Raw genomic sequence first — 12,584 nt, 5'->3', positions numbered from 1 at the left:
CGAAAGGGGGCAAGTGCTCCGGAATGTGATCCGAAGGGTTTTCTCATGCTTCTGTTTTACCCGAGAGAGACAGAGAGTTCCACAAAAGGCGAAGCGTTCCAGGAGAAGTTCGATCGTGTCTCCGCTTTATACTTGAACTTGACCTGATCCGGGTCAGTGGCGGATATAGAGTGTAACAAGGGGTAACCCCGTTGCCCCTTGACGCTCTGGCGGTAGTATACAAACATGTTTTGTAGGTAATTTAATTCAATGTTTTATTCAATTGTGTTGTATAAGTGTTATATTGTTTTTTTTACATCTTCAATCCTCAGTTGAGGAATATTTTTTTCACAGTTTTATGTGTAAGTGTTGAATGTAATACCCTAGTGTGGGTTTTTTAAATTTAATTGAAGCTAATAACAATCAGAACTTAAAAGATTATATTGAAGAACATGTTCCTCTGTTTTGATTCATTCTTTGATTCTCTTATTTATTGAACTTGAATCAACTGTTTGCTGTTGAGTTGACTCGGTGTTACCCGATCAGAAACTGGTTACTTAAGGGAACGATTACAAGCGGTTAGTGACATACGGTAACTTGATCCCAAACCGGTTTGATTTTTGTCAACAAAAGTCAAAACTGGTTTTTGAGTGGAAAACGAACGGTTCGGTTCCAAACCGGCTCTGGTTTTTTGCCGGTTCAGTTTGAACCAATTTCTAACCGGTCTTAATAAACGGGTACCTAAACCGGTAATAAACTGGTTCCGGTTATAGAACCAGTTATTTTGTGCACCTTAATACTATGTTGTTAAATGTTAATACAACCTTACATAGTAGTAGTAGTCACTATAACTAAATTGTCTTTTGGAGTTTATTATTTAATTCAACTTGGTCAATGTTGAAGCAAAGAGTAGTAGTATGGCTGCTGAAATATAAAATTCCCTTCAACTCCTAAAGTGATGTACAATGATAGAAATACTTTAATAATGTGAACACATTTAAGAGGCTTCTCTGATGTGAACACATTTAAGAAGGTTTGCATGTGAACCAACAGGAAAGATGCGAGTGACGATGGTATACAATTACATCTTAACTCACATGCTTAGAAAGTCTTGAAAATAACAAAATCAACTTCTTTTCCTTTTTTTCGAATGGCAAATTTCAATAACAACTGATACCCTAAATAGAGCACAAAAAGAAATTTACATAATATCAAAGTTTACACTAATTCGTTCAACTTTGGACTTGGACTTCGATATATTCTTCAACTAAAAACCTCAAGCGATTTAACTTGTTGAATGCTTTTCTTGATCTTGACCGTCTTGTTAGAAAGGTGATTCTCATTTCTAGCTTTTTCTAAACACTAACAAACCACCATAACAATACCTTGTAAAATCTTTTTAGATGCCCCATATCCATCTCTGCCCTCAACATGAAAATGTTACATTTTAGCGGTTCCCGAGAACTCTAAAAAATTTAAGGCCTCGGGCGACAAAATGAATTGGGCCCAAAATTGTTGTCAAAGGGAAATAAATTAAAAAAATCCATCCTTACTGATTGAGACAAGAATTGAACTTGAGACCTCTACAATATTTTAAGATGGTTTTTCCACTCAACTACAAACACTTTTTTAGACAATTAATGAATGCATATGCTAAATATATAATTTAACATATATATAAAATCTCATAAAAACTTTTCGGACCCTTTGAAAATTTGGGCCTCGAGCAACGACACGAGTTGGCCGGCCCAAGATCCGGCCCTGGCGGCACACACTTGCAGCAATCCATCGCATACTTGTGACTTGTATCTGCCTCACTATTCAACATACCTTTAACTGAACCAGCCGAGAACAACCCCGACCTGTCCCCCAACCAAACCCAACCATCAATTTTATCAGATCACCTTTCTATTTCAATCTACCTATAAAATTCTTGATCAATCTCATTAAACAGGTCCCCTCTTATGCATTTTTCCCTCGAAACAAGTTAGGGAAAATCTCTTTTAAAGGATCAATTAAGCCAAGGGTCGAGCCAAAAACGAATGGCTACCCCATTCCCAACAACCCCCTTAAACATCTGGTGTAGGTAAAGGTAAAGATAGCTATTCTAGAATCTAGTTTGACAATATTGTTCTACACTCTTGGAGCTGAATTGTAAGCCAACAATATATACCAACAATTTCTTTTACAATGGAAAGCATCGACAACTTTCTTCCACAAATTATGATTTTCATTTTTATATGGCCACTTCAATTTCACTAAAAGAGAAAAATCAATATCATCAAGCTTAGTAATCCCAGTGCCACCAGCTTTATTAGGAGACAACCAGATCCCACGTGACACAATGCATCTTCTTATTATCACTAGACCCACCCCTAAAAAAACTCTTTGATAATTGCCTCCAAACGTTTAATATCAGTGCCTTATATAAGAAAAAAATAATAATTTGGGAGACTTTCAAGAACATATTTTAAAAGAGTAACTTGACCTCCTGTAGACGAGAAGCTGGTACGGAAAAACCTTCTGTATAAGGTTCGAAATGGTGAATTGAGGTAGAGTAGACCGATGATCCTGTAGTCATTTGGCCGGCTAAAGTAGCGGCTTTCTGTAGAGATATAAACGAGCTTCGAACACTTAAAAAACGGGCCTTCAATTATTAACTCTATTGATATTAGCACCAACCAAAGATCTTTTTTTTTGAACGGCAAATTTGGATCACTGACGGATCATTGGATTATCATCGTGTCACCAGCAGAACCACGCGATCATATCCATCTCCACTAGACAGTAATGCCTATACACCAATTCAGGAGAAAACTCACCAACCAAAGATCTATGTACATGAATTGAATTGTACATGCTTTACATTCCAGGACCGACGCCATAGACTCCACTCCCGACCCTTCAGCCCCAATACCATAAAAATATATCAGATTTAAATAAATTTAACATCACCTTGAGCAAAAATAGAATACCTTAGCTGCCTTGGAGCATTTTTACTATTAAAAATACAGTAGAAACTCGATAAATTAATACTCGATTATTTAATAAACTCACTAAGATAATATTTTTTGCCGGTCCCGACTCGGGGATAGGGTGCTAAATTAATAATTCGCTAAAATTATAAGATAATACATTTTTGATAATTTCTTTAGACCCCATATAAAATCTAAATTAATAATTCCTTATATGTAGCATATTACATGAATGATTTACGAAGGTTTCTTGAAAAATGACTCAATTGTCTTTTGTTTTTTGTTGAAATCAATTTCCCCTTGAATCTCGTCTCTAATTTTCCTTAGCATGGTAAGAACTTCTGGTGTTGTTTTCTCATAGCTCAACAAGAAATTGTTCAATATGATTGCCGCTTTTGAGTGAGACTTGGATTATCCTTGTTGTGCTTGCATAATGCTCTTCGAATCTCGTCTGTCATTGTTGTTTTTTTCACACCTTTAAGATGGGAAGCCATGTTGTGTGTATGATTTGTTTGTGTTAACCTATTTTGATCTTGTATTTATATAGAAAATATTTTTAATGTCCATAAAGTGATACATTGAACACAAGAAGCATAATAAGGTGGGAGATTGAAGGTTTCTTTCAAATTGGGCAGTTCATTTGATATATATGCATTGTATACAATAATTAAGTGGAAGCTTGAAAGGTGTTTGTAAATTAAGTATTCTACTATAAATTAATAAAATATTAATTAATATATAAATTAATAATTATTAATTTATCGATTAATTAATAACTCTTTTAATTAATAAATTTTGGTGGTCCCAAGTGTATTATTTTATAGAGTTTCTACTGTAGACCATTCCCCAAGAATAATCGTAGGGAATCCGAGTATTCATTTAAATTGAACTTTTTTTTATAAAATCCGATTTTATAATCAACAACAATAATAACACTTACTATTAGTCAGATGCGAAAGCATGTACGAACACAAAAACGGATAAACAATATTCCTGCCATTGATCCGGTTACAAATTATTTAGATAATTACATAAAACAACCATAGTAAGTTTAGAGTTGTACCTTGGCGAATACCAAGAAGCCACACGAGGGATGTGACAAATGGCTCCGCCAGCAAGCCCAGACACAAGTTCCCGAGACACCACAAGATCCACATGCTAAATGAGTTTAACCAGTAAATCAAAAACACGACACGAAATGGAGAAGTAGCGTGAAGCGCCGTATTGGCGGAGGTGGACGACATCGGCATCGGTGGAGGTGGCGCGGCGGCGGCGGTGTCGACAGTGGTGGTGGTCGACGGCGAAGGGAGTAGAGAGAGGGGAGGTGCCAGGTTTCTTTTGTGTATTCAGGTTTTCTGTCACAACTCTGTCTGGTTTTAGGTGTAACTTCTTGTTTATAGAACCCATAATTACACTTTAATCCACAGACTTTTACCTTTCTCTCCAAGTAATTAGTCCTCCACTAATTCCTTTAATAAGTCAACCCCTTGACTTTTTATTTTATTATCAAATGATAAAATAACTCTCAAAAATTATCTACTACTTCTAATAAAACAAAATAATTTTTAGCCACTTGTCATTAGTTTAACCTATCACTTGCCATGTGGCATTTGATTACTCCCTTTTTTTCCCAATTGACCGCCAAAATCCTTACTCCCTGATGGAAAAGAATGAGCGCTAAAACGAGAGATGCTTATGTCCCTTTCTTCACATGTTTCTCATTCATTCAAGCGTTTCCTTTTTATTTTCTCACATACGCTTCTTTTTGCAATTATTTGTAACCCTAATTATCTTTGTCTTCCCCATTCTCTCTTCTCCCTGTTCTGTGCCTTTCATCTTCTTCCATTAATCGTCTGTGTTGGTCCTCATCAACATCTTTCATTACAACGACGTTCAACTAGGATTTCTACCAGCTTTAGGGACGCCAACATCTTCTACTGATTATCTTCGATTCGAGGTAAGTTTGTGTTTCTAATTCGTCTTTGATTTCCCTTTAAACTTGTGCGACCAGATTGCTTTTTTCTTTCAAGAATTAGGGTTTCTAGGTGACGGGGCGATGTCAGCGATATGAGGGTTGGGGAGCAGTGACATGGAGGCCGACATGGAGGACGATCGTGGTGTTTATAGTTTCGATAAAGGTTTGTAGAGGCGGTGGTTGTTGGCGGCAATGATGGGTATTTTAGGCTAGGGTTAACGACACCAGCCTAACTCTCGTGACTCACTACCATTCAAACCTTTGGTGGTTTACAACAATGAACATTGTGGGGTAAGCAACCAAGCACTCTTCTTTTTTCGCTGATTATTATTCTAATTTTCACTCATTTTGATTCTACCAAGTTCTATGAACGAGGAATCCATTAATCGATTTCAACTGGTATGTATGTCACAAACACCTTTAATTCCATTGATCACGGCATTGTTTTTAGATTGATTTTTTTTTATTGTTGCAGCGTCTTGAATATGTTTAGAAAATAGCGTTTTTTTTTCTTAATGGTTATGATATTATGAAGAATTGGGTTTTTTTTTTTTCATAAATTAGGTTTTCTTTGTTAATGTTCAGAAATTAAAATTATTTTAGTTCGATTGGTGAGATGATTGTTTTAAGAAAGAATATTGGTTGACTTTGCTTCTAATGTTGTTCGGAGATGATGAAGAATCCCCTGCATCTGACTTCTTAGACTACAATAGGTGAATTCAGTACCAGGATGTTGGCGATTAACAAGACCCTATTCAACTTAATATTCTAATGATCATTATTTGCAAATAATTGTTTAGTTGTTTTAGAACTTTTTGACAGTATTAATAAAGGACAAAAAAAGATAAAAAAACTTGGTTGAACATGGTGAGGGTTCACAATACGACGGCCTCGGACGGTGAATAATCACCTGACACCAAAGTTTTAGAGTAAAAGTTTAAAGGGTACACAACTAAGAACATCAAATTCGCCTTATAAGAGGTTTGTCTGTTTGTTTGTTTTTTTGCCAATTTAAACTTATAAATAAACTTTTTTTTTTTGAATTCAATATTTTGTAATTGGACAGGTGATGATGACAATATTACTTTGATTGTTTAAAAGCTTCTGCGCTTTTAGGGTTCAACATTTGATTCTCAATGAGAGGTTATGTTGTTAGTGAAGCCTCTGCGCTTTTGTTTTGGCAACATGTGTTTGCACTCTTTTCACTTTCGTTTTACATATTCGCCTACTCTAAACTGGTATCGGTTGTATAAAGCGCGTTTTGGATTTTGTAAGAGGCCTTTAAATCTCGTGAAAGACGGCGAAAAAGAAAGCATGATGATTCAACATTGGGAACCGTATAAATTAATCAGCATATCTGAACTGTTGGATGATGGCCAGGGCTACTTAAGCAACAATCTTGATGATGTTTTCAAAACTTTGTAGAACGCGGTTGAAGATTCTTGGCTTCATTCAACTGGTAATATCTTTACTACTATGATGATTTTAGACGCTATGCTTCATGATACGATCCATTCTTGAAAAATTGTTTGTTTGCATATTTTTGTTAATACGATGCATATAAATAATCATTTTTGTGAGTGAAAATAGAACATTACATTTTTAGTCAACACATATTAATGTACTAATTTTAGTCAACAAGATTGATAATTGTATTGTGTCATTATTATAAAGCCATTTTATGTATTTGACTAATAAGTAGTCCAACTTTTACTAGGTTCTGAAGAATGGAGTTGAAGTGAAGCTGCAAAGGAATGCTTTGAGTGTTCTTGAACCACCAACTGGTCATGAAGAAAATGATGAATACGAATTTGATATTTCAAGCAGTAGCTCAGATAGTCGAGTCCATTTGAAGATTGTTTTATCTAAAATTATCGCTAGGGGTTTTACTTGATTCCTGTAACATATGTTGTTTTTACTTAGGACAATTTTAAAATTTATTGTTATATCTTTACGCAGAACTTCGTTGATCTAGAATTTAAGAAGATGGCGATCAAAATATGCGATCCAGGTATGCATTTAGTGGTTTGTTTCCGTTCTTACTTTTTTTCCAATTGAATATTTGTTTGCATAGGTTGACAGTGATTCATTTTGTGGTGTGATTCGTTTTATAGTCGTCTGTACCTAGCGAAGGTGTGTACGATTAAGTGGGGCCTGGCGTCATTGTGAGTTTAAAGTTCTTCATTTTGGTTAATTTAGTGATCTTCGTCTGCCATCTCAAGCATTCCATCAGTTTTTTCCTATCCCTCATCCTCTGTCCAGAGGAAAAAAAGACAGATAATGGTTGACGATTCTTCGTTGAGGAAACCAAATGGCGATGGAGATGGAGACTACAGGCCAAACGCGACAGGAAAAGAAAAAACCATACTGATGACGTTACTGGTAGACTTTCCACTTCATTAAAGCATCTCCCAAACGCTTTAATGTTGTATTTAACATCGGTACTCCTTCCTTTTTTCTCAATCATTGTGTTAAGTTTGCTTTTGAGAAATTATGTATGCTTAATTAATTATATATTTGTTCGTTATGAATGGAATTTCCGACATGGTGCCGATTGAAGGATTGTTTTCGATTCGATTTTACTTGCCTAATGAACAAGTTCTGTATTATCAGACAATTTTATTAGGATATATGGCCTTGGATAGTTGATTATAGTGATATGTTTATAGTATATATGTTGTTTATTTTTCTAATTTTTCATTATAAGGAGGAATAGGAGATGAAAATGCTTCTACAAGGGTGTTGCGTATGTGCGAAACATTCTTTGAAGACAACGAGATCGTTGGAGAATGAAAAGTTAGTTGTTGTACCAAACTCATCGGACAAGTTCAAAGTTTTCGAGAGGTAAGTGAAGTCGATTTATCCTAACGAGGGTATGATTATTTAAAGGATGTTTCAGTTTCAACTTATAATATACAAATTTGTTAATATACAAATTCTAATGATCATTATTTGCAAATAATTGTTTAGTTGTTTTAGAACTTTTTGACAGTATTAATAAAGGACAAAAAAAGATAAAAAAACTTGGTTGAACATGGTGTCTTATATTCTTATAGATTCTTTAGAAATCTATAACCAGGGGGAATTTAGAAGCTGGGATGGGAATTTGGTTGTTTGGATTTGTATGTGGACCTCAGTAGTGCAAGTCCTTAATTTTTTATTTGTGGTTATTGCTTTATTTTTACAGTTTTGGTCTATGGTGGTGAGCATGGGCTTATCTGAGAGGTTTTATGAAGTTGTATTCTGGTTCCGATTATTATAAGCCCTAATGTTGTAAGCTCAATGATGGCGAGCCAAGGATCGGTTGAAGGCTTCTTGAATGTGTAAGTTAGTGCTATGTTGGTTGCTAAGGGAAAATATATGTGGGAACGTATATTTTTATATTATCAACCGGGAACTTCTTAAAGCTTTACCAATTTGTACGCTTGGCTTTAAGTAAGTTTTGGGCATTTATTTGTCGAATGCCATTCTGACCTGTTTCTAAGGTTTCTAGAGCAAGCCACATGTATGTGCTCTCCTTGCTTTATCTTCTCATGGTCGCATGGCTCTTTTTGCCGATAGACTACCATTTCCGGACCTACTAATGTCTGATTTTCAAGACATAGAACGGTGTTTCTAGAGGTTGTATTTTCTCATAAGGCTATGATGAGTCAATACATTTGATTATAAAGTTGATGATATTGCCTTGGCATGATAGGGTTCAAGGATGGCAGTTCATTACTTGCAACCTTCCCTTCAACCATGGTGGTATTGTTGTTTTCTAGACTCTGAGCCTATCATAAGCATATTTGCCTCGACTAAAGTTTTCGTTTTAACTATCCGATGGTGCTTGGCTTTGTTTTGGTTTAAACTAATAGAACAAACAAGAAAGTAGCGGGGGTTGAGAAGCTTCCGTTGTCTGTTGAGATCAAACTCTCTCGATCCAATCGAACCTATCGCCCCAATCTAACATGCGAATGCACAACCTACACCTTACAGATTTCAGCAACTTAATTAACTATTCTGTCAATAGCCACTACGGGGAAACTTCATCACCAGATTACTTTCTTCCATTTCTGACCTTGGAATCCATATAACCATCAACAATTCTATAAATCTGCAGGTTTAGAAGCAGATTTCTTTTAATCATAATTCAACTGATTGTTTTATTGATTTGTTTAATTTGGTGTTTAGGTTCGTGGAGGTTCAGTTGGATTCATTGAATTGATTTACGGTGTTTTGAAGCATATTTGAATAGTGTATGTGTCACTTTCCCTTTCTCATTCTTCTTTCTTATTCTTATAATGTATGAAAGTGCAAGTCATTTGTTTGTTAGGTGTACTGTTGCACAACAAATATGGGCTTTCATAGAAACCTGGTGCAAGCTAAGCCGATTTTATATTCTTGAGCTTAAATATTTGGTTGGTATACAAAATAAATGCCACGGGTCAAGGAAATGGAGACGCGCAATATTATCGGTCATGCAGACAGCCCTATGAAATTAAAACGTATGGCTTCCTATGGGTTAAAAACAGGGCAAAATGCAATGCGTTGTCGTGGGAAGATTGATGTAATTTCGAGTTACACTCTATGGGGGTGTGATGTAATGTTTTTATTTGGTAAACTATGTAATATCTCCGGGTTAACATTTTTGTTGACCGGTTAATTTGAATAAAATATTTTGTTGGCCGTTAAAAAAATATATTTGTAGTAGTAATGAAGGTGGGTTAACTAGAATTATGTTTGTTGACTATAAGACTTGCAGATTTGACCTGGTCATGTAGAGAGGCATGTTTGACTTTGTTTTGCTTAACCTTTTTTTCTTAAAGGTGGAAGATTTTTATTTAAACTGACCATACTATCAAGTTGCTAGAAGACCATAAACTGAATCATATGTTGTTTAGAGGGTTAATAAAATTGAAATTAGTATTTTTTTTCGTTTTATTATTAAAAGTTAGTCCGCGGGTTTAACCTGAAACTGACCCGAATCTATTTAGACTAAAACCCATACCCACAATTTTCGCGTGTCAGAAATTCACACCCTACGGCGAATTCATGGTTTAAAGTTTGTCCATTGAATCTTAAAGTCAATAATAAGATTGATAACCAAATTTGATGTTAAAAACTCAATAATCTAACTACCTTTAAAAGCAAATATAATAACTATTTTTTTCTCATTATCAATTAAGATGAATCCAAAATACGTAATTTATCATTAAGATTAAAAACAAAAATAATATTTATATCTTTCTCAACTTATAAAATAATTATTTTTTATCAAACTATATATATAGTAGGAAATCATCTTTGAGTTTAATTTAAAATTAATTTTAGTAACTAATAATAAGTTTAAACCAACTTTTATTTAACTAATAATAGGTTAAAATCCTGTGTATTACACCAGTTGAATATAATGTAATCGGTTAACAAATACAGTCGTCAAGATATGATTTTGAAAAAAAAATCATCTTTAATGTACTATTTACTTATTGTAATATTTAATATGTTTTTTATTTATTATTAGCTTAGAAACATGTGTTAATATTAATATTAATGTATTATCAATAAACTATTGATCTAATATTAATTAAACCACGTATCAATATAATATATTAATTTGTTAATTTTTTGTCATCTATAGAAAATATCCGTCTTTATTATTAATACATTATTGATAACATTCTAAAACTACAAAAATTGTATAACACCATCTAAAAATATGTAATGTATTGGATAATTATCGGATAAACCATATATGGCATGTGGAAGTATCAACACTTATACTAATACTTGACAACAACGACAAACTTACGAATAAAACAACTAATGTTGTTAATGAAGAGATCTTCAATGAGTTGTTATTTTTTGTTATGTTCATGTATTTCAATTATTTGGTGTACTCTCTATTATTTCCGTTAATAGTTCAACGTATGTGTAATTAAAATATTTATGTCAACAATGTTAAAGTACTTATTTTTCTTATTAGCCACCCATGCAACACACGAGTTCTTTCATTACAAAGTTCATCTCATTGCCAGTATATATTATATGTTTGTGTTAAGCCACCCGCGAAGCTCGCGGGATCTTAGGCTAGTTATATAATAATAATTAATTCTCCTTTCTCTCAATAACCATTATTTGATCGCTAAATAAAAACCACTAGTCAAACGGTTTCACTTTCTTTTATTACTAATAAAACAACCTCTTTAATTTATTATCTAAATAATAAATTAATATTCATTGAACTCTTTAAACGTCATCAATAATTTCCACAAATTAATCGTTTCATAAACAATTAATATTTCCTAGTATTTCACAAACACTTGATCTTCGTAATTAATTCCCATTTGTGATACATGTTGTTTAACAATTAAACATTATTCTTTGTTCGTCGCCCAAAGTGTAACTATTTGGATCGTACATTATTAGTAACGTTAAATAATCGATAATTGGACACGCAATTTCAACAGCCTCCCGCTTGGACTATTTTCGATTATATTTCTTATAACATGAACAAAGTTGGACGCCTACCTACATCGCACTGCCCCTAGCAAGGTATGACGTATTTCTTTCGTGAGCTATTCCTTTCTAATTAAGTAACTCTTTACTTCATCAAGTACATAGTTGAGGTAAACTTATCGATTTATCCTTTCCATATAGAACACTTATCGAACATGAGACATGGATCTAATTCAGTCTCATATATTGTTTAACTACTCTTGTACTTGTTTTCGATTCAAAATTGGTTGAAAAACTACTCCTAGTTTGAGTATGGCCATACATTCAAACCACTTCAAATCTAAGAGGGCGCCAGAGTGTTTAACTTCCCAAAGTACTAAGAAGTACAAATTCCTTAGATATTCTACAACTCCCACTTAGCTTCAGTTTATTCCCAACCAACTATCCGTATTACTCCTTTTCATGATGTAGCGTAGATAAGATCAAAGAACAAACTTACACTAAAGTTTGTTCTAGTATGATTCTTAGGTCTAAGGATATATATATATATATATATATATATATATATATATATATATATATATATATATATATATATATCACACCATTTCAAAACTTCTTATGACACAAATCCATGAAGACAGTTTTGAAGCGAGTTACGTTCCATATCATTCTCCAATGTGTGTGTGTGTGTGTATATATATATATATGAATCTTGATCCTTAACCCCTTTAGCTTTCATCCGATGAACAATCAAGAATTCACAGTAGTTTTAATTCAATTTGATTCCCATAAATTTGATCGACTACGGGCATTTAGAGTACTATACTCATGGATGCTTAAACATGCAAATATTAGAACATAGGAACATTGTTTATATGGCATTTAACTATTAAATCCAGATAAATTCATAATGTAGCCTTACCGTTTGAAGAACATCAAATACCAAAACATAGATTAAAATTCTTTAGCAACAATGGGCATTTATTCTCTATATGCACATTGTATCTCTACAAGGACACAATCAATGGCTTTGCTATAAAATCTATGTTATTCCGTCTTATCACGATGTTATCCAAAATATCTCTATATTTAGATGCATTGGCTCGCAGCCAATCTACTTCTGTTGTCTCACAACGTCTTGATTGACCACCAGAATCTTGGTGTCCTTTTGATCTTACAAATGAACTCTTCATTTCACTAATATATCTTAAATG

At 33.8% G+C, this 12,584-nt stretch overlaps 1 long non-coding RNA gene across 18 annotated transcripts; it reads left to right on the top strand.

The window, feature by feature from the left end:
* The first annotated feature begins 4,567 nt into the window (after nt 1–4,567).
* LOC110872881 lies at nt 4,568–9,645 on the top strand. Of its 18 annotated transcripts, XR_004864509.1 has the most exons (8): nt 4,570–6,388; nt 6,647–6,940; nt 7,044–7,773; nt 8,117–8,252; nt 8,491–8,550; nt 8,787–9,031; nt 9,103–9,167; nt 9,245–9,645. It is a non-coding gene; the product is annotated as an uncharacterized LOC110872881 (long non-coding RNA). The 18 variants fall into 18 exon arrangements; XR_004864503.1 differs by having other exon boundaries at nt 4,568–4,911; nt 4,991–6,388; nt 8,117–9,031; XR_004864501.1 differs by having other exon boundaries at nt 4,568–4,911; nt 4,985–6,388; nt 8,117–9,031.
* Nucleotides 9,646–12,584: the final 2,939 nt, after the last annotated feature.

The sequence above is a fragment of the Helianthus annuus genome, chromosome 8 (assembly GCF_002127325.2).
Source record: "Helianthus annuus cultivar XRQ/B chromosome 8, HanXRQr2.0-SUNRISE, whole genome shotgun sequence".
NCBI lineage: Eukaryota > Viridiplantae > Streptophyta > Magnoliopsida > Asterales > Asteraceae > Helianthus > Helianthus annuus.
This window is presented reverse-complemented; position numbering and strand designations above follow the sequence as displayed.